The sequence below is a fragment of the Ambystoma mexicanum genome, chromosome 7q (assembly GCF_040938575.1).
Source record: "Ambystoma mexicanum isolate Mex_15411 chromosome 7q, UKY_AmexF1_1, whole genome shotgun sequence".
NCBI lineage: Eukaryota > Metazoa > Chordata > Amphibia > Caudata > Ambystomatidae > Ambystoma > Ambystoma mexicanum.
In genome coordinates, this window is record NC_090941.1 from 311346136 (window position 1) to 311368833 (window position 22698).

A 22698-nucleotide genomic window follows, 5' to 3' on the forward strand; every position below is an offset into this window, starting at 1 on the left:
TTGGGAATTACAATTCTTCTAATGAAAAATGTGCAGGCATGACATGTGTTTCTTTTGCGGAAACAGTGGAAATAAAATATTAACAATAAGCCTATGTTGTAGTTACCCTTGAAGTGGAGTGATACGCTGTACTATGCGCCCCCACACTGAATCATTTATGAAGCCAAGTTTCTGCGCTAGCTGTAGTCTTGTGTAATGTAAATCGATGTTGCTGTTCATCGACGTGTAGAATGTTTAAAAAAACAAGGATACAAAAGGTCAGTTACTTCATTATAAAACTGTAATTTCTCCTGAATATAATGTAATCGAAATACATACAAAAAAAAACGGATCTGTGCCCATGCACCTCTGGCAGTTGCCTTCGAACCTGCCCACTTTGCGCGCCATTTGTAACCATATTTTGTGACGCACTGCCGGGTAGAGCCACCGTGCATGGTGTGATAGTAACTGTACTTTTTTGTAACTTTTGAAGATCATTTTATACTAAATGCAAATTGAATGCTGGGCAACAAAAACAGTTGCACGTATTTGCTGTTGATTGGCCCGGATGCAATACATTCACAAAGCTGAGTGCAAACGTGATGAATATTATTACCGGGCAAACTCACGTGCACCACTCATTTTTACTCTGTGCTTTGTGAATAATTACCACCTGCAAATTATACATTTTAGGTAGCATTTATTAATGGATTCCTTTGGAATCCACCTGCCATTTAGCAGGTACTAAATCGGGGCAGATTCCAAAGGAATCCTTTAAATGTACGCCTACATGAAAATCTCAGAAAATGAATTGCTTGTGCAAGATAGTGGAGGAAAGCATGATGAAGAGGTTAACTCTGCTTCATGCCACTCCTCCACCTTCTCAGAGCACGAAAATGCACTGGAGTGGAAAATGGTGGCATAAAAGAAATACACCTTGTTTTTCCAGCACCATTTTGTGTTCCGCCCGTTACAAAGTGGCCACCTTTTTTTTCTGGCATCATGTTCAATCTTGTCATCGAAAGGTGCCCCCGTTAATGCTTGTGCATGATTGCTTTGTTGTAGATCTAGAAACCTGTGCCATTTGTGACCCAACTCACACATCTGTTTGGTTTGGTGCATTCTGGTGGTGCAAAGCACCACTTTAACGGCAAAACCATTGCTACTGAGAAAAGTGAAAGAGATGGGGTCTTGGAGCACCGTGTCTGGTTAGCATTGGAACTGGCAATGCTTGGATGCAATGGCCAATGCACAATTTGCTACTTTTAAATGGCCTTCTGAGTTTTAAATCAATGATTTGAGCAGAAATGGCAATATGTGGTGGGCACTATACAGCATAGGTGTTCGCTTGCAACTTGATTGAATGAACAATCGCCCCGTGCCCAAATATCAGGCTGCCACAAGTGGTTGGTTAGAAGGTAAGTCAGAAAATAAAACGTGACCAGGAAATGTGCCTCCTCCCTTTGGAAACACTACTCCATTAGCACAATGAATTTTGTCGGGAGAGTGTTGATTGGTCAGAATGATCTGAGCAGTTTGTGCAGCCACTGGAGTAACACTGATTTTTTTTTAAAATAATGTTTTTTTTTATTTTATTTATTTATTTGCAATCAGTTCATAATTGAACTTTTACAAAATCAATACAAACAAATATATATTCACATCTGCTCAAATTCAAATATAATAGGCAGTACATAATACAGTACATACATACAAATACAACAATCTGCACAGACAATACTTAAATCAATATGTTCCTAATTTAAAACTATTCATATTTGATTTTGGTTTAATTTTTTAAGGTATCTAAAATGTATCAAACATTTACTTGTCAAAATGTTGCAACATTGCGGAAGGGTACTCTTACTACCACAATATCTTTGACACCTTCATAGTTAGTGTTTGTTCAAAGTGTGTTTTAGCTTAACACCATACTCTATATAGTGCAATATGAGTTGCCCCACATTGTGTATTCAGAGAGTAGTTCCAAAAGTGTAATGATTTTATGGATTCATAATCATGGCCTAAAATTGTCATTTATATGTGACCTAGTTTTGAACACTCAGTCAACATGTGTCTCACTGTTTCGATGCATTCTGGGATATTACAGATCCTGCATGTTCTGCCCTCTTTCCATTGTCCACCCTGAATAGATCTCACAGGTAACTGATTTATGTGCATCAGTAACCTGAAGCGTCGTACTTCTGGGACAGGGCAGAGTAATACATATTTTTGAGGCTTCATGAATTTTTGAGAAATTTGGGTCACTTGATAATAGTTGTGAAGAGTTTGTAAATGCTCGTAGTTGTTTACCCAGTCCCATTTTCGTAAACGTCGGGAAAAAGCCTCTTTCAACTTCAAATATTTTGAGCAACGGGCAAAATCAGGTTTCCAATCTCGTCTGGCAAACAATTATTTTACCAGCTTCATATACCCATTGTTCTTATCAGGGGTATGTGCAAGGCAGTAATGTGCTCCTACTCTTTTTAAGAGAGGGCATACCACAACATAAACAAGATTCTATCACTTACTACTCAACACACAATTTACTTTGCACACACCATTGAGGCAGGAATCACAATGAAAGTGCTCTTAGTGAGCTTGACAGAAGACCTCTGCAGGGGTACAGCTCTCAGACCTTTTATGGCAAGCCCTGCTCCCTGTTAAGCGCTTTAGTTTAGCATGTTGATTATCCTAAATATACACAGAAGCAGGTCTGCACCCTCCGAAACAGACTCAGGCCCTCATTCCGAGTTTGGTGGTAGTCATGGCGCTATTTGCGCCATGACTGCCACCAATAACGGTACCATGTCCGGATTGATGCAATGGGGATTTACGGGTCTAGTCAGACCTTGGCGGGATGGGTAAGTCCCCATTCACCAGACCATTCCCATTTGAGCCCCCATAGGGCTCAATGGGGATGGGGAGGGTGCAAATAACGGGCTTGTGAATGTCAAGCCCGTTATTTGCGACCAGGCCCCTTAACGGGTCCCATCCATAACGCCTGGTCAGACCAGGCGTTAAAGGAGGGACCCGCTAAGGGACCTTGTAGTAGGGCAGTAAGGGATTACCGGCACCGGTCTCCTTACCGGTGCCCGTAATCCCTTACCGTCAACCTCAGAATGAGGGCCTCAGTCACTTTCAAACGTAGGAAGTATCAAGACCTCACAAATTGAAGCCACTGTAATGCCAGCCTACAAAGTACAAGAATCAGTCAAGACCACTCCACTTGTTCTAACAGGGGGCCGTGGACAGACACTACTAAAACGGCTCATGACACCACTACACCAGCCAGTGACACCGAGGCCGCATTCCTATAGTGAGGGGCAGATCAGCCCCTGCAGCACCACTGAGCAGGTATTTGGGTACTCAAGAACTCGTTTAGATGTATCTACATGACTTCCGGCAGATTACAGTACACAGTTGACAAGATGTGCTTGTTCCTTCAATGTGTTACATGGCCCATAATATTGCCATCAGGCTCAATGTGGGCATGCTTGCCCAGGATGTGGACGAGTACAGCCTTGATGATGATACTGATGTCCATGGCCGTAGGCATGGGACGCTTGGACAGAATGGTGAACATGTATGCAGGTCACACACAGAGATGAAAATACCAAAAATATTTCAACATGATTTATTGTTTCACCGCACCAGTGGCCATCTCCATGCACCGAAATATTTCTAAAACGTTATAACAATGGTAATGTCTGAAAATGTAAATGCTCCCACTGGAGTTTTTGACTATAAATTAGTTCATGAAAGTGGGTAGGGGGTGTACAGGAAACAATCAAAAAATCACATCATCCAAGATAGTACAAAATTAAACAAAAAAAATGGAGGGATCGGGCAGTAAAACATTGGGAATAAAGAATAAAATATGAAACAATGCCAATTCTCAAAAAATAGGAAATAACTGATACAGGTAGTGTACAAAAAAGTAACAATAAAGGGGTGTCCAGAGGAAAAGCAACAGAGAAAGCAAAAATTCAAAGCAATCAAGCGGTTGTCAGACAAAAAGCCATCGCGGTGGTGCACATGGTAATTCGCTGGTGGTCCAAAAGAAACCCAGGGTGGGTCACAAACTCCAAATTTTGGGGCCTGTGAGGGAAAATCCATATTCAACGGGACTCCAATTCAGGGATGTCCAAATCCTTTTATGGCATGCTGTGGGGGAAATCACCCCATGGGGAGGCACTAGACTGGAAGTTGTTTATCGTCATCATCATTCCAGCTTTATTCAACGTTAGTCTTTAGCATAGTAATACAAACAGTAACAAACACAACCCTTCACATTAAAACAATTACATACACAGTAGACTTTCAAATTGCTAGAGATAAAACCTTTCACATCAATATTAAAATCAAGATAAAATTGATCGACAGACCTACGATGCTATATGTATGAACTAACCTGTGAAATAAGAGACATTTAAATCACTCATTGATCTACAAAGAATCATAGCCTCAGTTGTACAACAAACTTTGAGAAGCTTGAACAACGGGATTAAATACTTGGCCCCTACATCTCTGTATCCCACACAAACAAATAAAAAATGCAAAATGGTCTCTTCTTCCAGACCACAAACTTGGCAAATAGCAGAATTAGAAGAAGACCAACTACTTTTGAATTTTGCAACTCCCAGGGTATTTGTCCTGAACTGAAGGAAAAGAAAACGAGCTGATGGGGAACAATCATATCAAAATATGGTTCAAAGCCACATATATGTTTACTTGACAGATAGATGGGACCTGTTTTCAAACTCGTGCAACCGTCCGACAACCCTCTACATGAGAGCTGTTTCGCAGCTTTTCACTCCACAGGTCTAGTTCCCATGTTAATAGCTGTGGGTTTTTTTCCGCAAATCCTCCAGAACAAGGGCCAATAGGCACTTGTGTTACCCACTGGAGAGAATGTTCCCCCTCATTGGCAAAAACATGCAAGAGCAACTCCTTATGCTTGGACAATTTAGGCGTTGCCCAGGTCCTTACACAAAGCATCATTGGCCTGTGTGAAACAAGATCTAATATTGGGCGAGTTCCACACTTCAGGTGAAGAGGTGCATTTTGGAAGCTATTTGGTAATTTCAGCAGCATTTAAAAAAAATTATTCTCAATTATTGACATGGGTTTGCAATCTGTATAACCCCACATTTCAGTTCCATAGCGAGCAGATGGAATAGCTTGCATTTTGTAGATCTCCAAAGCTGGGGTTCCAGATCCACTGCCATGTCTAGCAGCAAACATCCTAACACCTGTGCAATTTTTTCCAAGGATACACATGTTTCAACAACTGGTCATACCAACGATCATCCTCCTGGAACCAAATCCACAAATAATCATAGTATCTGACTTACATCCACATGTAATCCACAGGTTTGTGAACATTTCGGTCTAGAAACCATTACCTTTGTTTTGCTCTTGTTAATTTTGAGTCCCAATTGGTCACATTTAGCAATAAAATGACCCAACGTATGCTTCAGTCCCACTGGAGTAGTAGCCAGCAGTAAGGCATTGTCTGCATTATATAACCCCGGATATCGATCCGTACCCAGCCTAAGGGAAATGAGGCTGCTAAAAATGATGAATTAATGCATACGTTGAAGAGGGGTGGGGCAAGGACACATCCCTGCCTCACTCCTCTTACAACTTCAAACGTATCCATCAGCTCTCCACCCAAACCTCAACGCACAGCCGCCTTATGGTCATTAAACAACTGTCTGACAATGGACAGCTAATGGTCGGTGAGGCCCATCCTCCTACGGACCTGCTATAACACATTGCGAAGGGTACCATCGAACACGGGTTTAAGATCTACAAAGGCTGTGTAGAAATCTACCTTTTTCAAGTCAGTGTAACATTGAGGTATCAGGAAGAAGTGAAAGCTTTGGTCAATTGTGCTCCTTTTCAAGCACAACTGTGCTTGAATATGGCTAATTGTCCCATTGGAGTCAACCCATTGCTGCAGATAAATAAAGATAACTTTGGCAAAAAGGGATATTGGGTGGTAATTGCTTGGTGAGTCCCTACTTCCTTTTTTGTCAATTGGGACAATAATCGCCCGATGCCATGACATGGGAATAATGCTGGAACTTATCACAGTGTTAAAAAGCCTACACAACAGGTGCCCACACTGATGGCTCTCCAATGTAAAGATACACAGGTACATGGTCCGGGTCAGGAGCTTTATTAGGTCTTGAAGAATCCTAGGCCTCTCTGATTTCATCTACAGTGAGGCGGATATTTCCCAAGCTTGAAGCCAAGAAATCTTCATTATCCGATACAGAAAAAAGAGGATCAATAAGATCCACTTCTAGTGCCTTGTGCAACCCCCTAAAATGCTCCTCCCATACCTATGGTCCCATACTACACTCCAGTGCCTCAGTCCCATTTACTTCCTTTCCCGACACCAGTTTCCAAAATGTCGCTGGATCACCACAATTCCCTGCCTCCAATAGTTTGCCCCAGTGAGTTTATTCCCAAAACCTTTTCTTATTCCTAATCACCAGTTTATTGTCAGAACATAACTCCCGTAGTCGTTTCTTATCCACAATTGTTCCATCCGCTAGGCAAGCCCTTAATTCTCTTTTTAGATCCCTGGAATCCTCGTCATAGCACTAATTTCTTTGGATTGCAGCATTTTTTCTTTGATCGCGTTGCAGGTCAAAAGGGGAAAATGAGAATCAACCAACTTAGAAAATGTACATAGTATGAGCTCATCAGATTTGGAACCCAAACATCACATGTAACCTCAATATCCTTGAGGATAGTACAATACATCTGTTGTTTTATTTCTGGGAAATCAATCCTTGCCTATTTAACAGTGCATCAAGCATGGCCTGTGATCTCTATACCTGAGGACTCCAATACCAATGCTTTGAACTTCAAAAATCCCTGGATATTTTTAAAAATAACAGCAAGAGGTCTATGGTCACTTTCTTGATGATCAAGTACTTCAAAAGATTTAACTAAGCCCCAGTCTTTGGCATGGATCAGTACATAGTCAAAATAGTCAATAAGTTATGATCCTTTGTGCCCGTCATACGTTTTCTTTACTGAAAGATCAGGGGCTATACGCACACTGCAAGCCATTAGATTTAGCTCATAAAAAAATCAGGATGTATCAACAACATGTTTGTGTGCTCGGTGGGAGGGGGGTTATCAGCCATGAGGTGAGGAATTTTCCATACATAATCCTAGTCATACTAAATCTCATCTAATATTCTTAGGGGTTCAAATTGTACGTTAAGATCGCCAACGACAAGGGTGCATAACTCCACCTCCAAATTGCATATCAAATGTTGGATTATCTCCTGCATTAGGAGTGGTGTCTTACAGACCAAGATCCCATATGGTCTATTACAGACATTAAAAATGCCAAAAATATAGTTTAGGCTGAATTTTCACTATTAGATGCTCAAGATCAGGGGAGCCCGTTTCACATGCTTCAATGGCCCAATTAAGACTGGGTTTTACTCATAATAACAACCCCCCTTTGGCCTGCTCTTTTTGCCTTTCTGAGCTGGTACATCAAAGCCACTGTAGACCTGAAACCTGGTTTGATCCAGAGCCAAAGTCTCTTGGAAGCAGACCAGATCACATTCTCGTACAGAAATGCACCATTCTGCATCTATAGTATTATTCTCCAACCCAGCAACATTCCACACCGCCATTTTACATGTAACCTCATGTAATAGCTCTACTCCTCTTGCTAAGTGCTGAGCTGGTGTGTTACAATCATCCTCCAACAACTCTATCCCTCCCACTGAATTTCTCGACTATTAGGTTTTTGTTATCACCGCGAGTGGTGGTATTGTGTCCCTCAGAAGAACGTAGTGAGTACCCATCATTTAGCCCTTTATCAAATGCTGCTTCGGGGTCATAGGTCATTTGAGCTCCCCCTTGTCTTGATCTCAAAGCAAACCTGGTGTGCTTATCAGTATAGTATAGGAGATGTGCTCTCAATGATATTACTGTCACCAGCAGATGATATGTCTGACTCTCAATAGCCAAGATGCCATCCATCAGCAGCTGACTCGCAAGATATATCTTGCGGAAATCTTCACTGCCAGAGGACATCCATCCCCATTCACAGTATATAATATCATCCCTGATTACTGGCAGTCAACCCCTTTTATGTCTAATCCAAATCATGTTTTTGTTGGTTAGCATTTCTTGATTTTCCAAGCTGCACAGTTTAAGTCTAGGGACATTGACCATACACGCCAATGGGGCATTCTTGTCAAGGGGCTGGGAAATTCTATTTCTGTTTATAGCTTGTCCGTGACAGAAAATATCTTGCTTTCCTCTATTAAATGGTTCAATCGCACGGGGAGTAGATCTTGTTTGCTCCTGATTGATGCCTACTAGACTTGCTCTCTGAGGGTTAGATATAGAATGCATATCAATAACTTTGGCTATCCACTTCGTTTCCTCAGAAATACTATGCTCTTTCTCCAAAACAACCCTAACCAATAGAGTTAGTTCTTTAGGATTAAGTGAAGTTAGTGTTACTGGTGCCTTTACACAAGCAACTGCTCATTTGATATTGGCACTAGTATCACTCTAGTTGATATCCCATGAGTTCCACAGTGGCTCTCACATAAACCATGGCTCTGATTGTCAATCCGATCAACTAAACACTCTTAAGTTCTCGTAACTTTTTTAATTCTTCCAAAAATCGAACCTTGGTCATTAATGTCTTTTGGATCATCCCGTGTTGCGATAATTCAAGTTTCTTCTATGCACCCCTTTATTATCAGTACCAGATCCTACAATTTGACATATTAACCTTCCCGTATTTGCATTACCCCTTGCTTTGGCCCTTTGCTTTTTTGGCTTCTTCATCTTTCCATTATCCACAATTCTCCTACGCTTCGCACATTGGGTCTTATTAGATTTTCCTATTATTTTCTGTACCTGGGTCTATCAGCGGGCTCAATCTGTTTATCAGGTTTAGATCCATAGAAAGAAAAAAAACACACCCATGTCTGCAGCACAGCCTTTGCCTTCATTTAGGGCCTTCTGTATAGCACCATCTGCCCCCACCCACTCCCCTCACTACTTGCTCAAACACTCATTGATATCTAATCTCTACAGGGGGAGACACGGTTTAACACTAATAGATGTTATAGACTGGAAGTTGTTTATAAAAAATAGTCTTGGAAGATGAGGAGCAAAACAAAATCAGAGGCCCTTCCTCTGACATTTATCCTCTGGAGGAGCTGTGGGTGTCCACTCCAATTGTGGATGAAAAACCCACGGGTCTTTCCAGGTACTGCTGTGCTGAGGAGAAGGAGTAATTGTGTCAAGGAACAAGGGAGAGTGGAGGATGGAGTAACACTGCGCTGGTGGACAAATTCCTGTTTGTGGCATAAGACCAGCTCCTGCAGTGCCAGCAACCGGTCAAAGAGGCGCCGCAGCAAACAGCAAAAATAGTGGGAGACAGCAGGGCTCAGAAGCGAGCTCTGCTGCCTCCCGCTATTCAGCTGACAACGTGGACATGCTGAATGACAAGAGAGGACTCCTCTCCTGTCATCAATGAGGCTGATTCATGGAATTATTTGCGCTGAAAAACAGGGATTTGTGCGCCATTCTGCCCGCAAATCCCCATTTGTTAAACAGGCATTTGCAGGCAGAATGGCGCACAAATCCCCGTTTTTGGGCACAAATAATTCCATGAATCATCGAAAATGTGTTCACGTTGCCCAGCATGAGCCCCCTGACTGATAGGAGAGGAGTTCTCTCCTGTCAGGCAGCATGTCTATGTGTCGGCTGCATGGATGCTTTTGAAGGGTTCATGGAGGTAAGGTAAGTGTTTTTTATTTCAAATTAAATATGTATATATGTGTATTTAAATAAATCAAATTAGTGTGCATATGTATGTATGAATGCATGCATGCGTGCATGTTGATGTTTGTGTCAATGCTGTGTTTGGTTTTATGTATGCATGCATGGAGTTGTGTTATTGGTGGATGAATGCATGGGTGAAAGTGTTTTATGTGAATGTGTGTTCAGCATGACCCCTAAATCGAGGCGTCCTGGGAGCCACTTCATTAAGGGGTGCGCAGTGGTGGAAATGGAAAAAATGGTTGGGGGGTCCCACAAGGGCCGAGGTGGGAGCAGCGTTTGGGGGGGTGGTGCCCAAGGAAACAGGGTTAAGGGGGAAGAGTTGGCAGTTGACCTTTGTTCAGAGGAAATGTCAAAAATAATAGTTTAAAACAGCCCAATTTCTTTCATGTTGCTTCTTTTCCAAACTATATATCAATTCCATTTTAAACCACTTCCATGTCACTGGTGATGAGTAACTTCACTATGCGGAATATAGTTTAGACCAGTGTTGCTGTGTAAATATTCCTTTAAATGCGCAATTTGCTTCCCATTTTATTTTTAAAAAATCCCTCTTGGGTACTATTCAAACAGGATGATTTCTGTTCACCATAAGCAACATTTTCTTTTACTTGAACCCCACGTGGCACAACTCCTGCAGCTCCCCTCTGAAAGCAGTTGGGCGGCTGCATCGTGTGTGATCGTTTTAATAGGTGTATTTATTTATGTAATGTGTGTCGGATACTTGTATATTTATTTATTTATTTATTTATTTATGCAATGTTGTCGGATACAGGTATCCGACAAACTTTGCATGAATAAATAAATAATCTGGGTCCATGTATCAGACAAACATTGCATAAATAAATACATAAACCGGGTCGTGGCTGAGGACTGTAACTTCCTCTTGTGACCTCTTACATGGGGTCACCAGAGGAAGTTCCAGTTTGCTCCAGGCATTTTTTTCCCATTCTCCCCAGCACGGAGCAGGGATTTGGGGTGGCTGACTCTGGCCGTATCCCAAGATCCGGCTACACATCTGGTGCCGGAACTCGGATCCGGCAAGAGCCGGCCCAATGACCAGCCCTGGGGGTGGGTTCCTGGCATCAGAGGTGCACCTAGGCTAAAATGTCAGGGGGAGGTGGGGAGATGGGGGGTGGGGACAAACACTGCAAATGTTGGGAGAGGCGCTAACTTCAGAGGTTGTGAGGGAGGAGGAAACTTACTTGTGCATGGGCATCTAACATCTTTTCACATTCGAATGAGACTTTTCTGGTGAAGCTTCAATGTTAAAAGCAGTTACCTCTCGCCTTCATTTCTGAAACGTCACACTTAAGGACTGCTGTGAGAATGAGATGTCTCATGTCACCACTTCCCTTCTAATCACTCCGATGGCATGCAAGTGCTAACCCCACATCACGATTTCAATTACCTAAAAATGTATGCATATGAATGCAGGTGCTAACAGTAAAATGTTTTATGTTTGCATGTCCTGTTCTGTCTGGCCAAGGCTCTGTCAGTCAACCTGGCTGGGACTGGGTGACAATTTTGAAAGCGGATAGTGAGTGGGGCCAATAAACCCATTGCACTTTCGGTCTCCCCATGAAGGATGGCATCTGGGCCTTTCACCTTTTACAGTTGAAATGGGCCCCCAAGTAGCTGCCCCCATGTTGGCAGTTTTATGACACAGAAACCTATTGATAATCTGCAGCTTTGAACCTCCTTGCTGCATTATTTTGACTTCATTATTGATTTAAGCACTCCACAGCTGCCTTGGACCATTGTTCCAATCAGTAATGGGTGCCCCAAACATCAAAAAGAAATGAGACCTGACACATCTTTAGCCAGCGCTGCTCCCATTTCCCTCTCAATTCCCTGAGCCCAGCTAGGAAGCTGATAAGCTATTTCACCTTCCCTTTGCCCACCACTCATACCGTTCACCCCAATCAATTCAGAGGCTGTTTACTTTCATAGTGCTATGCTAATCTCTGGAGAGGTGGGCCATCTAAAAGCTGAGACTAGAAGTTAAGACTGGCTTTATCAAAGTGAGTCTGTTGATATTGCATGGATAGGTTTTTATGCTCTGCATGTTTGATGCTGATGCTGCTCCTTAACGAGTGCTACGGGCTGGCGACACATTGAAAGAGGCCTTCTGCCTCAAAGTTGCCAGGGACTGGCGCCGCCCATGGAGCCAGGTCGAGTCAGCAAAGCCCAACATTTCAGGAGGGAGCTAGAGCCTGATCTGCTCAATGGTGTTGCGCCACTGCATGGCATTCTTTTTGTTTGGGTTATTAGGTGTGCCGCCAATAAGCCAAAACTATTGCTTTAGCGAACAGACAGTGGTGGAAATAGACGTTTTTTATGGGGCATCCCTCTGACCACAGTGAAAGAGGCCAGGCCCAGCGACGGGAGGATTAGGAGGGTGTAGGGCAGGTATTTTAGTCACCCCATGAGCAATTGCCTCTTCCACTCAGAGGATTTATCATCAGCAAAGTTCAAAATCTGCACCCCTTTTAAAACTACAAAATGCACAGCAATATTTTCAGTACAGTGCAACATTGACAAGGGATTTCACAGGGCTCCCGCTCAGACCCTCAAGTGGACTTGTGGGGAAGTATCTCACTTTGGAACCTAGCGGCCACGGTTTAAATCCCTGCCCAACCTAGTTTAAAGCATGAACACACCAGAGCATTCTAAAATAAACATATAGTGCACAGATTTTACAGATTGTGGAGCTGTATTTCCAATCTGGTGAGTAATTTTTTGCCAGATCCTGGGTCTGGAATGATCCGTCCCAATGATAGCATTGAGAACAGGTAGGAAGAAATGCAATATGAAGAGGGACTTGTAAATGTTGTTTAGTTATTTGCCCACCCATTGACTTCTCATGGCCATGCTAATCCCTATGGCAATTCTCACCCAGTTCCTGCCCTCCCCACCCAAAACACCTCCTCACTGGAACTGTTTGAGCTAGCTTTAAACACGCCTTGCCATCAAACTTTGCCCTCAATGTGCCTGCAAGTGTTTTCTCAAAGGAGTCTTTTGAGAGTTCATGACTTCATTGGAGTTGTAAACATGGAACTGGTGTAGTAAAAATGTCTTAATCAGGTCTGCCTTTGGCCACTCGATTTAAAAACCCCCTGCATGTCTTTCGCTGAAGTCCTGTTAAAAACAAGCATTGGCAAAGCCAACAGTTTTGGCTTGTGAATAAGTATTAGGCATTTGCCAGGCACTGCTATTAGCTGCTCAGGTATTCAAACCATTTTGCACTGCCACTATTAATGGCCAGCTAATACCAATACAGAAGTACCTTTCCCATGCCTACACGAATGCCCAAACTGTTAGCATTGCCAATGCTCTTTTTGCTTTACCCTTGATTCTCAGGTCTATGCATCAAGGTTAAAGCAAACATGCTACTTGGCTAAATTGGCCCACATTGAATGTAGGCCAATCTAGCCAGTAACAACACTTATGTTACACAGTCAGCCTGGATATACTTTCTGTGGCATGGCATTTTTACTGGCTGGGAGTCTGTACATGGTAACAATGGCATATATTGATGCAGCCTGCATCATGCATGAGATCAACAAGTATAAATATATTTTTATACTAGCATATCTTTTGCGTAGAAAGGCGGCATGAAATGTATTGAAAAAATGTTCCTGTGCACGGTTTGTGATTTGAAACTGTTGGGATTTTCCATGTGCTTCCATACAAAACCAATTGCAAATTGTATGGATTTCTACACAATTTTGCAAAGAAAGTGCAGTAAGATGCATAATTTATCCCAATGTTTCAAACATTTTCTTGGGATTGAGAATCCCCCCTCAAGGAACCTTTGTTTGGTTTGGGCTCCCTCACTGTGCTCTGTTGATCCTGCCGAATTGACACAAACTTTTAAGCCCCTTAAGTTAAAAAATGTACCAGCCTCCACTGTACATCATTTGTAACTGTGTATGATGTGTGTTTAAATGCGCACAAAGGGGCAGTGTGCTCCTTAATGATATGATATAGCATTTATACCGTGCCTGTACACAAGTGTTTCTAGGCGCGACAAGGCAGGGAGGGGGAAACAAAAGAGTAGGACAAAACACAGATCTTACTAGGCATTGTGTCATTCAGATCACGCAAGAGCAGGGAAGGAGGGAGGGGAGAAGTACCGAGGGTGGGGTAGGATGCATAAGTGCAGCAACAAAGGAGAAACAAGAGTGCAGCCCACAGGTGGCAAGTGTGGGTTCTCATAAGTGCAGCCAACAGGTGGAGAATAAGTGCAAGAGAGGGACTGTAGTGTTACAAATACAGACTACAAGTGCCGGGGAGCCAAGAGGCAGTGCAGGATTGCAGCTGGACAGGCCGGGACCTGGGCCCGAATTCAGAGCTTGACCAGGTGACCAGTGCATGGATCTGGAAGGAGATCAGCAAGGGAGAGGAAGAGAGAAGGCAGAAGCAAAGTGACAGGTCTTGAGTTGCTTCCGGAACAGGAGATGGTTCTGCTCAAGTTTCAGAGAGGCAGGGAGGCTGTTTTCAGAGGGAGGTCCCAGCCCAAGAAAGAGATCTGCCCTCAACTCTTTGCTTGGAAAAGTGACTGACCCTCAGAGAGTTGGAGGTGGCAAAGTGGAGAGCTCATGCCATCCTATATATATTTATGCATATGATACAAAAGTTAGTTCGACAAAAAGCTTTCTTCAGTAGAGAAATCTGACTTTGCTGTAGTTGATTTGGAGTTGTATTAACCATATTTGGGATCCTGCACACAAACTCAAAAGGAGATTTCTCGAGTCTCCTGTTTGTAGAGGTGCCGCTGCTGGCTGAGTGCAAAAAATTGTAAGGGGGACTCGCCAAATGTTTTGCCCTTGGCCTCACCACATCTTCTAACAGCCCTGATTCACCCCTTGCCGTCACCCAACCTGCAGTGTGCTTACAAGGCTCTAACCTCATACCTTGGGAATAGCAATCAAGACTGCAGGATTGAGGGGTGGTGACATTGACCACTTAAAGCATTTTCCAAACATCGTCATCCTTTTGTTCTTTTGTTGGTGTCTCATATCCTTTTATTCATCTATTGGTGTCTGTCACGCTGCCTTGCCCCCACACCGCTGTAAACCTCCCACTTTGGGCATCGAAATCAGGACAACTGGACTGAAGGGTGGTGACATTGCCCCCCCCCCGTGATCTTCACTGGCACATCATGCAATTTACTTGAGTGGTGATTTTACTCAGTTGAGCATGTTCTCAGTGATTGCAGTGTAACATTTCGGGTTACAATATGTTGTCCCACATTTACTCATGTGCAAACGCTACAGCAGCCATTTATTTGAAAATATATCTACTAGAGATACCATGGTAGATGTCATTGTTCCCTTGAGTGGACACACCGCTTCGCTGTGTGCTTTCATGCACTCAACATATCCTTTTTAAGTGAGTGGGTCCATTTATGATCTATTTGTTGCATTTTGGGAATTGTAATTCTGGATTTGCCATTTTCTTTAGAAAAATATTTCCACTAAGTCACTGTCATAAGAGGACTGGACGTGTAGACATGTTTGGTATGACATGTCATGCTAGATCAGGAAACTTCAGGAGACTCCTTGCGTGCTAAACCGCCTGGGCCTTGGAATGTGATAGCAAATTGTTTTTCCTAACCCAGACTATACTCATATCAATGCAACAGTGACTGCTGCTTGGAACATGCATGTGCCTTTACTAGCATACGTATGTTGATGGTTCATGCTGGTTTACAATGATGTGGTGTGACATGCTGCCCTAAGGAGGATAGTAAACACAGTTGTAATTCGCCTTCACATGTAAAAAACATCTTGCAGCAACTGGAGCCCATTCGAAATGTGCTTGCCAGGATTCCTACGACGTGACAGCCAGCCTCAGGGTCCTACAGAAGTGCCAATGGATCTGTCAGGTCTGGCAATACTGTAAGTTTAGGGAGAGATGCCGGGGCAAGAAGGGTAACAAAACAGCAATTAGCGTCTGTAAATTGGCAAATACCTCCAACAGTAACTCATGTCAGTTGTTAGATAGTTTATTTATACAGAGGAGGGGTTGTGGCATGGGTATAACGCTGTCTTGAGACATGCTAAGAAAGGGGTTTCAATATGAAGAAAGACCAACAAAAATATTTGGAAGTCTGTTTAAGAAATTACAAGATAAAAACTGTAATTGATGACTTGTCTGTTTTGTAAGGTGACAGATCGTAAAGATTTGTCTCGGTGTGTAACTGGAGAGGGTGGTCGTTAAGGGACATTTTTTAAATCCATGACTTCATATGTATTTTCAATCAATAAATCAATCAATCAGTTTTATTTCGGGCCAATGCCCATAACACCATAATACAAAGCACAGATAAGAACAAGAAAAAGAACACATGCAATACATACTATAAAATGTTGTCTAAAATCAGCGCCAGTGAACATCAGCATCAGATAGAATCAATGTGCAGGTTTAATTTCCAATGATGAGATCCTTTTTAGATTTCGTCCGGATCTGCAATGCCTTAGTCAATATAACTGAACACTGCAAATGTAACATCCTTATGATTGGTCATTTTACATAAGGCATATCCGTCAGTTGTGGGGCAATTGTGATATTTGACAAAGACGGGATAGCGTCATCTCTTTCTCCATTCGGCATAGGCCAGGCAAAACAAAAGAAGATGCCGACCAGATTCAACTTGAGTGGGGCAAATAAGCAGAATTTTGAAGTGTCATGTGAACATTTTTGGGTTAGATGGGCAACGGGTTAGGCATTGAGTCTAAAATGCATGAATAGTGTTTTATTCTGGTTCAGGAACATATTATTAAGGTAGGATTCGGGGCCATACCGATCTAATGGTAGGTAGCCTGGGAAACTCGTAAAGTTAACAGAAAAAAGAGCAGCATCTCCTGATATAGAATGTTAACTGTAGAGCTAATCGTTCTCACAGTCTCGTCTGTAATTGCAATACTGTCAGAAAAACCACCCCATGACCAACCTCCTCCGACTAGATTGAGTTCTTGTGAACGACCAGAAGGATTCTAAAACAGATTACTGATGGAGTGCAGAACATTGTCTCGGGAGGATAGCTCAGTGGCAACATGCTCGCCTTGGAAGCAAGACGACATGGAACAAATCAGGTTCTATTCCCGGATCCGCGCTTAGAAACCTCTGGGTATTAGGCGTGTTATAAATAACCCATCATATCATATCATCTGACTGCCTATGATCGCCTATGACTGCCACAGCGTATCCACCGATTAAGTGCACTTGGGCTTCCCCCTCCCTGTGACCGTCTGTGCACTTGCACAATCCAAATACACTGTGCGTGAAGATCATTTGTCTGGTCCCCCTTGTCTTCACCCCAAATTGCACTTGGTAACACTCCAGAACCGCTGGTCAGGCCTATTTACTGTGTCTCAAAAGTTAAATGTATTATATGCACTTACTCTGCCTGTACAGACTATTATCGTCTCAGAGTTTCAAGGGCTGTGACCAACCGTTGTTTTTCCCCATGTTCCCACCCTCCTTGAGAGCTTTGAGACACTTCCCTGTGTATTGGTGCTTTATAAATGAACATTACTATACCTTACCTTATGTGACCAGGGTTCTAACCAGTTACTGCAGGAAGGGAGCTGTAGCATTCCTATTTCATCCAATAGATTGTGTCTGTACCATTTCCACTATTTCCCATTGGTAGAATCAACTACATCATTAAAAACGTGGTGTGTCGGAAGCGGCCTCTCACAGCGCAGTACTGGGTACGCTGAGCTCGATACGAGGTGCGGCTTGACACAACATCCTTTCTCGGGTACGCACGTTCTCTCCACGCAGCAGGGTCCTTTCCTCTAACGGAACGCGGAGCGGCGGTGGAGCGACGGAGGTGCGGCTGGTTTGACACGGAGGCTCCCGAAGCTCGTGGCAGCAGACGAGTGACTGCATGACGAGTCACCGCGTGGTCCTCGGTCCCCCTACGCCCACGGGAGCTGCTGTATAGGTTGTATAGGCGGAGAGGCAAAAGGACGGGGACGGTGACCACGAATCCGGCGAGGGGAGTCCTGGAGCTGATTAAGGAGGCGGGGCACCGTGCTCTCTCCTGCTGACTCCCATATACATGGAATATGGTGATACAGCATCACGAGGGCTTTGCTGTGAATATTGGAGGTGAGTGGTGAGCTGTGAGGCATATCCCTGGGGCTACACCTTACGCTCTCCGCATCTGATCCTCATATAGTCACCATTGAGGCTCATTGGGCGCTATGCTCGCGTTTGTCAGCATAGTAAAATCAGAGTGCCAGCTGTGATAATATAATAATCTGGTGTAGAGTTTCTGCGCCCTATTAACCTCGATCTGAGCGGAAACTACCACCTTCCTTGAACAGTGGGGCTTTCGTGGGAACTTTGTTGGATCCCATACTCATACCTTGTGACCATTTATTTTTGTTAAATTTGAGTAGTGGGGCCAGTGCTGCCCAACATAAGCAATCGGGCCTCAAGGTCATACGCTCAGGAGACTGCGGGCCTAGGCCTTTGATCCTGGGCAAGTTGTGCTACTGTGAGTGTTGAGCAATCTCTCTGGCCCCAGGTGAGAGGGACTGTCTGGATAACGGTGGCCAATCCCTCCCCATTTCCTCTGGGGTGAAGGGGTTGATAATCCTTCTCCAGCAGTCACTATACCTTTTTCTTGATATTGTCCCTTGTGATATCTAAGTGCGGAGGGCGCTAACTTGTGAAAACCTGTATGCCTCCGAAGAAGAGAACTACACAGTTAAAGTATAATCTTAGAGGAACCAAGGGAATGGAGACAGCTAAGAGTCCCTCGAACAATCCTACCGTGCGGGTAAAACCCAGAAAGAAAGCTAAGAACGAAATACCTGCGGACCAGGGAAGGATCACTGAGTTTTTTCCACAAAATCCACTTCCTGAAACGAATTCTACCACGATTGAGGAAGCCTTGGTTCTTGTGCCCTCTAATGAAGGATCCCTATGTGCCTCTAATTACGATGACATTGACAATAATTCATTATTGGAACTATGTCTTAATATTCCAAGGAAAATGACTCCTGCTCCAGGAGCGATACCTACCAACATGGACTGCACCAATGCTAATAAGCAGAGTAATACTCTATTAGTATCCCCTACTCCAGTTGAATGCATGGGCAGACTATCAGCATCACCAAATTTGGCGATGGCTTCTATGGAAGACAGCCCCATAGCTGAAAGTGAATGCCTGGCTGATACCTATCCGGGAGCGACAGAGATTGCTGAGATCCAGTCCTCAGTTGCATCACTGCAATTTGCCCTTAGGGTCTTACTAAAAATGACGGGGAGAATTCTGGATAATTCAAATGCCCTAACCTTAGAGATGGCCGCGAGAGAGAAAGTAGAGGGTACTGCTGAAGTTGATCAATCAGCAGAGTCCAATCTATCGGAAGCCATAAAACTGGCGGACATAAGTGAAGAACATCATTCTGAAGAGCTACAAAGCCCGGGGATGGTGACAGACAAAGAAAACGAAGAACCATTCTTTTCGCGTAAGCAACGCAGAATGGCTAGGAGGGCAGCGGGGATTAAAAGAGCTAAAGAAATGGCCACCTCCAAGTCTGTTAAGGAATCCGCCGGACACCCCTCAAAGAAAGCCAAAAAACGGGCACCCAGAGCAAAGAAAAGGAAGAACAGTGGTGAGGGCTGCTTGACTAGTTGGCTAATATCTGACAGAGAAAAAATGTTTGAGCCTGAGGAGGTGGAGGATATATGTGAGGAGGAGAATCCGAGGGAAGGGCCAGAGATTGTGGACAAGGACAATCTCGGGAGTCCATTAGAGTTATCAGCAACACCTATCATAACTCGTCCCACCGAATCTACATCTACCATGGAAGGAAATCGTATATGTCTTATAAAGAATTTATATCTAAGTGAAAACTCAAAATGGCTCTCTCGCTCAGAATTGTTAATTAGACTGAGCTATGTGCCACAACTGAGGGTCCTCAAGTCAGACGATTTCCAATTTGTGGAACCACTAAAAGGCCCTAATCCTCAGGTCTCAGCATTGCATTGCAAGTTCCTATCTACCGTGACATTGTTAAGGAACTATAAGACCGAATTGAAAGCGGTTGATGTGGAGGTTGATGCCGATCTCAATGAACCAGATCTAAGACAACTGCCCGCTAAGATAGATCTGACAGCTGAAACCAACCCCCGCCCCAATTTCTCTGAAGGAAAAAAAGTGGACATCTCAGACATACAACAAGCATTAAAATGGATTGCGGATTCACTACCTGAAGTGCTGCTAAAGCAATGAGATATGTCTATTCTGTCCTGGAACTGTAGGGGTTTTGCTCTCTTGTTGTCAACTGAGGGCTCTATTAAGACTTTAGATAATCATAGTTGTTTTTGCCTTCAAGAAACTTGGGCTATGGAGCCATTGATTTTGGATGGCTTTGTCATTTATCAAAGGGCTGCTAATAAAGGTACAAAGGGAAGACCCTATGGCGGACTTATCATAGGGGTGGCTAACATGTTTGGTTCTAAATTAGTGAAAACTGATTGTCCCAGTAATTTGATGGCAGTTGAGGTCGACTATAATAACCAGACAGGAATGGATCACTTGCTACTAGTTAGTCTATATAACCCCCCGAGTGCACTAATAAGAGAACAACTCCAGGAGGCCTTACAAAATCTATTGGCTACCTGGCTGCTAAAACTTGGGAACACTGGGGTAATAGTGGTTGGAGACTTCAACTGCCACATGAGCGGTAACATAGGGAAGTCCTATAACCCTAAGTTAAAAGCTAAAAATTATATGCAACACACCAAAAAAAATGATCCCGAAGGCCAAGGATGGAAACATTTGTTTGACCTATGGGACATTGAAATGCTTAATGGTAAAACTGTGAGCGACTCTCCAGGTAATTACACCTGGTCCAATGGCATTTCAAGAAGTACCATAGACTACATTTTTGTTTCCCCTAGTCTGTATGAGATAGTGGAGGATTTGCAAATAACCCCTAATAAGTGGAGTGATCATGCTACACTCATATGCAAATTGAATATCGGGACAAAAGCCCCTCCTAGTATCAACATGGGTAACATCGTGCCAAATAAAGCTGGCACTAGGATCAGCTGGTCAGATAAAAATGTCGCTCTTGCGGTGGCAGCTTTGGTTAACACGGCACACAACATCATGGTCCTGGACCTTCTGAGAACACGAGCCAGATCAGGAGGGCAACCACCACTATATGCCCTCTATATAGACTTTTCGGCGGCATTTGACTCTATTCCCAGAGAGGCCCTCTGGCGGAAGTTAAAAGCAATGGGCTGCCCGGAGGGCCTGACCTATTATCTCAGACTATGCCATCAGAACACATCTGCTAAAGTAAAATTAGACCAGGAAGGACACACTACTAGAAGTGTGCTCCAAAATAGGGGGGTCAAACAAGGCTGTGTCACGGCCCCGCTGATCTATAATATGTACGTATATGACATCCCGGAGGCCATTAGGGCTGCGAAAAATTGCCCACCGAAAATAGGAGATTCCATCTGCCCTGTCCTGGCCTATGCGGACGACCTGGTTATACTGGACCACACTGTTAGTGGGCTTCGAAGGTCGGCCATCGCTCTGTGGGAATACACCGAGAGGAACGGCCTCAAAATTAATCTGGAAAAAACTAAGGCAATGAGATTTACCAACAAGAACACCACTCGTGTACAGCTCAGAGTTGGTTCAGATACCATTGCCTATTCTCCTCATTACCGCTATCTAGGTATAGAATTTGAGAGTATCGGCGACTATGAACTCTGCAAGCAGTCACGCATTGTAAAGGCATCCCAACTGACTGCACTGTTCCATAGATTCACACTAAATCAGGGGGGATTCACCATCTAGGGCACGAGACAACTGTACATGCAGGTATTATCCCCTATGATCACCTATGGTCTTGAAGCCCTCCTCAACTCTGACCTGAAATGGCTCCAGGTGATTGAGGGGAAATTTTGGTGCGCTATCCTGGGCCTACCACCGGGAATCCCTATGGCAATATTAAGACTGGAACTGAGGCTGACCTCATTGAAAGCGATAGTACTAAAAAAGCGAGCCCTACTCTATTTGAGAATGAGGGATGAGACTAAGAATGGGCTACTCAAGGCGGTTTACCTAGAGATTTCGAAGGATAAATCCTCGTGCCCCTTGAAGGAGCAAATGTCTAAATTCCTGACGACCATTGGGTGGCAAATAAGGGGGGGCAGTGTAACTGTAGAAATGCAAAGGGCTCTGGTTAAACGCATAGAGCTCTGGGACTGGCTGGAGAATTACGCTCATCTCCAGAAGCTGAAAAGCTATCAGTTTGTCCAGTATAGACTTTATAACTATAAAAATCTGCAGAGCTATCTCAATTTATGCCCGGATAGGAGACTTAGACGATTCATATTACTTCTAAGGCTAGAACAACTACCTACTTTAATGATAACAGGCAGAAGAGACATGATCCCCCCAGAATTACGGCTTTGCCGGTTATGTAAAGGAGTGAATCAGCTAGAAACGGCCAGACATGTATTGACTGAATGTCACAAAATGTTAAGTACCATAAACCTTGGCTTGGGTCAGCTTGTGCATAACCAAGGTTACATTAAAGAGGAGCTATTTTGGCATCACTGTATTAACTCCAAGAGTATAAGGCTCATGATGGCACTGTACAATGTTTGGCTGAAGGTGGAAACAAGACTTAATATAACCATATAGGAGGATATAAAGAGGAGTTGATGTATAGCCATCGCTGAAATCCATGAGGGGCTGTTGGCTAATACAGGCCCCTATTTATATAGGAATTGTAACAACACTGAAATTAGATTGATATTCCATCTGAAACTCTTATTGGAGAATATACGGTAGGATGTGGTTAGATCTGGTTC